General features: G+C 41.1%; 1 long non-coding RNA gene across 1 annotated transcript in view; it reads right to left on the minus strand.

The window, feature by feature from the left end:
* LOC141370904 (uncharacterized) overlaps positions 1-5,306 on the minus strand; it is a 75,540-nt gene extending 70,234 nt beyond the window's left edge. Inside the window, exons 1-2 of the long non-coding RNA XR_012375395.1 lie at positions 5,192-5,306; positions 4,728-4,886 (exon numbers count right to left, since the gene is read on the minus strand). This is a non-coding gene — a long non-coding RNA (uncharacterized lncRNA). The remainder of the gene's footprint in view (positions 1-4,727; positions 4,887-5,191) is intronic.
* Positions 5,307-5,869: the final 563 nt, after the last annotated feature.

Genomic DNA, 5,869 nt, shown 5'->3' on the forward strand with positions numbered 1-5,869 from the left:
AAAGAAAGAAAGAAAGAAAGAAAGAAAGAAAGAAAGAAAGAAAGAAATTGGCTTCAGTATGAAACTTCCCTGGGATTTTGAATCTACAGCTGGAGAGAGATTGACAATTTTAACAAAGGAAATGAACAGAGTGATCATGAATTTTCATTTACCAACCACAGGGTCTTTAGGGAGGAGTTATGGGCGTAATGCAACACCTGCTGAAAAATAAGGATAGTTCGGACAGTTGCAGAGCGTAAAGCATACAGGAGGTAGCTCTGAGCCACACTGCCCGGGTTCAAGTCCTGGATCCAGCACTTTCTAGCTGTGAGGCATTGGGAGAGCCACCTCACCTCTCTTAGCAGAAGTGGCTTCCATGTATTAAGTGAGATAATACACATGAAGCCCTTGGCACAAGGCCTGGCATGGTGAACACCTCATAAATGTCAGTGTTTGCTGTTAATACGGTGCTTCAAAAAGATAGCATCTGCTTCCAAAGAGATGCTACTGGAAAGAGAAGGGCCTGAAAACCCTTTCTTCTCTCTGCTTTGTTCCGATGCACATCATTTCCCTTAAAAGAGGGTCGGTCCTGACATATTTAAATTTTTATTCCGCTAAAAACAAGTTCAACATCATGGATATGATACGGTTGGTCACACTCATCTGCTTAAAAATAAAAGAGCAACAAATAAGACATTTTGATGATGTTGTGCCCTGGAAGTCTTGAAACTTTGCTTTGTCTCTTGACCACCTTCCTCTTTCAAGAAAGATTCTCAGGAGAGCCTTGAAAAAAAACAGAGTCAAACAGAATTGGGTGTGAGCTGCCCACTTGCCGGTGGGGTGAGGATGTTGTTTATGTTTTAGATCCTGTTTTCTTCCTGGTTGAAATGCCCTGGCTACCAGGTGCTTCTTCCGCTGTTCCTGGCTCCTTCTTGGGGCTCAGCCTGCTGGAGGCAGCTTCCTGTACCCCCCGGGTGATTCTGGCTGCTAAAGACGGGCGAAGGCCAGTCAAAGGTTATCTCCCACTTGGGCTGTGGTTTCGAAGGGTCATCAAAATCTGGTACAGTCATTTAGATGAGGGGCCACAGGCCACAGAGGGGAGGCAGGGTCGTCGCTGAAGGAAAGTTCAGAAGGAAAACAAAAACAAAAACACCAAGGTGGTAGGGGGTGGACAGGGGAGATGCTAAAGGGACCCCAAAGTCACACACACCAAGGGGGCACCAAGGAAAGTACAACAGCTTACCCGCCCCACCCCCAGGAAAGGCAATAAATGCACAACACTCTATAAATGACTTCTAGATTTCTTTGCACATATCTGATGGTCACGTTGCTCCCAAGAACAGCTTTGATTTCGCTCTACAGCGTGAATAGCTTTTTTAATCCTCCTTCAAAGAAAGAAGGTATTATACCCTCCCTGGGATCACTAGTCTCCAAAACCGAGACACAAGGGACCATTTTTACTCCAAAAGGCAATACACGAGCTGATCAGAGAGCAAGGATGCTTAATTTGGTACCTGAACTTCCTGTTTCTGCTCTGCCAAGCCTTCGAACCAAAGGCAAGATGCACCTGTGCCCAAGTCTGCCTCCCAGACTGGGGAGGAGAGCAGGGAAAGAGAGGCTCACAGAGGTACAAGTGTGACCATCCGAAGTCCTACTAATGCAGGCCAACAATTCAAGGCCTGCCGGCAGAGGCAGCAGGCCTGTAGAAGCTACTTACTCAAGGAAATGAGTTACCAAGGTGGTATCCTCTGAGTGATCAAGTTATTGATGGTAAAAGCAAAGACTTGACTTGGGAAGAGGGAAAACATCACCCGCTACACTTCCTCGAAGTTTGTCTCAGCCATTTCCTTTCACTACTCATGGCTTCCTTCCAGACACAGACGGGCTCAAGCGACAGTGCTGTGATTCCAAAACAGGCCCGGTCCACCCTCCCACTCACTGATCTCAAAGGCAATTCGCAAATGGTAACCATAACAGCAAGATCCAGCTGTGCGGTCAGTAATTTTTCCACTTGTTGACAAATTAGGAACAAAAATGGGGCAGAAGAGGGGTGGTGTGGATGAAGGGATGTGATTTCTTAGGACAACTGTTGGGATTCCTTTTTATAGATTTCAGGACAATAGAGATTTCAGAATACACAGAACTGCTTTTACTTGGAATCAGTTTTTCTAGATTTGGGTAAAAACCTTTCCTAAGCCCCTAGGGTAATCACTTTCCAGTACCGGGATAAAATTATGCAGTTTCTAGACCACAAGGGAATTCAGAACTCTTCCCCCTGAGTTAGAACTAGAAGTGTCTAGGAAAAGCCATGTTTCCTATGAGGAGATTTTAGAGTCTCAGAAATGAGTGAGAAAAGTTACATTTCAAAAAATAAGGAAGGCTCCCTACTCTTAAAATATTAACCAAAAAAAGAAAGAAATCATGATTGTTTTCACTCAAGCTGGCTAGAGCATTTGAAGGATACTGAAGTGTTAGTCTTCCCCAAGTCTATTACAGTGTCTAATGCTCCACATTTAGGGATTTGTCTATTTGAGTTAGGACCTGAGTTGAACAAATGTTTATTGAGTGCCTAATATTTCTAAGCCCTACACAGTGGTCATACAGACCCAGTGCCTGACCACTAGTATTTCAAGTTGTTCCATAATAAATCATTGTTCAAAAAAGTCCTGAAACATTTTTAGCATCAAAACAATGATAGTAATAAATTATAAACCGCAAAATAAAACAGCAACAGATTATAAACCACAAAATAAAACAGTAACAGATTATAAACCACAAAATAAAATAAAAAATCCATAAGTCTAGATGATAGATAGATAGAGAAGGGAAAGTTTTTTCTATCAACAGAATTCACACTGATACATACAGAGGAATAAAGAAATTTCAAAATTCACTTTTGGTAACTACCATAGTAATAATTGTTACGGAGATGAATATTCAGTGGATGCTAAAACTACTGTGTGAAAGTTTGATAAGAGAAAAAAGGGATATTTACATAGACTCAAAGTACCCTCCTACAAGATACTTCTTGAATGTAAAGGGAAGCAGCAATTCTGCAGCAGAGAAAATCTAACAGATACCACCTTAACCAAAAGAATCAAAATTAACATCGCCAATAATGGGAAAAATAAACACCAAGTGTCTCCTGTCACTGAGAAAGACACAACATCACATTTGGAGTTTCGTGGCAAAAATGTATAACATGAACCTGCTCATAACGAAACTTCAGACAAACCTAAATTGAGCAGTGGTCTACCAAACAAATGGCTTTATATTATATATCAAAAATTTCAAGGTCATGAACAATTAAAAAAAAGATGAAAGAAATGTTTTATAGTGAAGGGGAATAAAGACACATAACAGCTACATATAACACATGAGCATGGGTAGGACACCAAACTAGAAAAAAATGGTCTTTTTTCTTTTGCAATAAAAGATATTGTGGTCAAATGAGAAAATGTAATAAGATCTATCAGCCACATTAGGGGTCAAAAATGTTTGCCCTAGAAGGTCAGATAGTAAATACCTTCAACTCTGCACACCATATGGTCTCTGACACGACTATTCAATTCTACCATATTAGGAAGAAATCAGCCATAGACAAATGAGTGTGGCTATGTCCCAATACAACTTTACTTACAAACATAGATAGCAGGCCACATTCACCAACTGTTGAACCACATAATACCATTAGATCACTGTTAATTTCCTAATTATCAAAATTTTGAAAATTATTCTGTAGTTCTCTAAGAGAATGTTTTTAGGCAATATACACTGAATTATTTCAGGGTAAAAGCTATCACACTTGCTTGCAACTTAGTTCCAAAAAGATAAGAAGGGAAAGAAAGAGAAGAGTGGTAAATGGGGTAAAATATGAATATCTGGGGAACCTGATGAAGGATACGTGGGAACTCTTTGTACTATTTTAGCAAATTTTCTCTTGCTTTGAAATGCTGTCCAAATAAACAATGAAAAGGCAAAAGGAAACCAATATCTATGAGACAGGGTAATGGCTTGGCACATTGCCCACCATGGGCCTACTACCAGGCAACACAGAAGGTGCTCAGTTAATGTCTGTTAAATAAATTAATCAATCTGCGAATTAATTTTTTTAGGTATTCACTGGAAGAATGAGACACAGGAAATTATGTTTTGAGAAATTGAAAAAAAGAAATGAAGTATGAGGGCCTCCTCCGTGGACAATGTCAGGCACAAGGTGGGGGGTAGAAGTGCAACAGTTAGGACAGGAACAAGCCAAAAATAGCAGCTGGCCCAGAGCATTGGGGATTTCCTCCAGGGAGGGCTGACTTCCACACACCAACCTGAACTCAACTGGTGCTCACTTTCTTACCGGACATAATTTTAAATGATGCCCCTCTGGCACGATATGCATAAGTATTCATAAATAGGTTCCTCCTGCACTGTCTTGTGAGCAAAACGCATAACACATAACTTGGGAAGGAAATTGCTTCGACATTTTGTCCTTCTCAACTCCCCCATGGTGGGGGTTGTCTGGGCATTTCAAAATCCACAGGAATATTTTGCATAACACAAAGAGCCGTCAAACATTGCAACCAAAGCTTTTCCGGATACAGGTCTAAATGACTGGGATAAGAGTCATAAAATGGTGGAAATAAAATCTTTCCATCTAGGAGAGTTTCCAAGAAGGTATTTGGAACCATGATAAAAATTTGGATAACCATTCCGATATTAAACAAATTTGGAAAATATCTAATAGATTCACTTACGGTATGATGATGAAGGAATGAGGAAAGCCCAAAATATGGGTGGCTGGACTCAGCACAGGTTAACTTCTTGCTCAGAAGGCCAACGCAGTATTTTCTCCAGGCAATCTGTTTCTATGCTCCTTCCATCTTGTGATGCCACCATCTTGGCTCCCAGGGCCTCTACAGCGTGGGAGGAGAGAACTGAATGATCACAGAGGAACTTCTTTGGCTAGGCATGAAAGTAGCAGAGATCACTTCTGCTCACATCCCATTTGTTAAAACTGGCCAATGGTTCCAACTTAAAGACTCGTGGGGCTGGGAAGTGGAGACAGGACAGCACTGATATTCTGTGAGCACAAATCAAAGTCACCTCTGCCACCCATTCTCTCGTGGCTCTTGTTTAGTAATAAACAACACAACATGTCAAGTTCACGCCATGATACATCACTAAACCACACACTGAGACTTGACTTCCCTGTTCTTACCCTAAAGCAAACCCTACAAACGTCACATGCAGTTTGGTATTAAAGTGACAGCCTTTGGGAAGGCACATGTGGAATTTCTTTGTGACCAAACCAGTTGCAGAGTTGATTCGGTCATTCTTGTTGGTGTGACAGGTGGTGGAGAGGCGTGGGGGAGTTGGGAGGCTTCATATTTCTCTTGTAACTGAGCTTGGAAAACTACTCGGCGGCAAGTAAACAGAACACCACTGTCACCGTCATAATCGTGCAAAAGGAAAACATCCCAGGGAGAAAGAAATTAATAAATTTCTGACATTCCAAGGTGTGAAAGGAAGCAATCTGACGTCTGAAAGCCGGAAAAAAACAATTTCTTGGCCCATCCTGCTCACACACACTGAGGTCACCTCGAGAGTTATCAGGAGTCAAAAATAAATGAAATTAGAAGTCTATTTTAAGTGATATTTTGTGCCCAAAAACCACAAAGAAGCATGTAAAGACCTGAACATTCTCTCTCTCCCCTGTGTGAAAATCCTCAGTAAGACTCCATTACACCAAGGTGGTTGTTCATCCAGGTGAACACTAGAATTATAGGATAATTCCCATACAAACAAACATATTGCCCATCATATATCATGGAAACCATAAGAGGGAAAGCCTGAGAATGTTTACTCCAAGCTGCAAAAATGATGAAAAGTCATTACT

This window comes from Callorhinus ursinus, unplaced genomic scaffold, assembly GCF_003265705.2.
Source record: "Callorhinus ursinus isolate GAN/ISIS: 27379988/994484 unplaced genomic scaffold, GSC_fseal_2.0 scaffold50, whole genome shotgun sequence".
Classification (NCBI taxonomy): domain Eukaryota; kingdom Metazoa; phylum Chordata; class Mammalia; order Carnivora; family Otariidae; genus Callorhinus; species Callorhinus ursinus.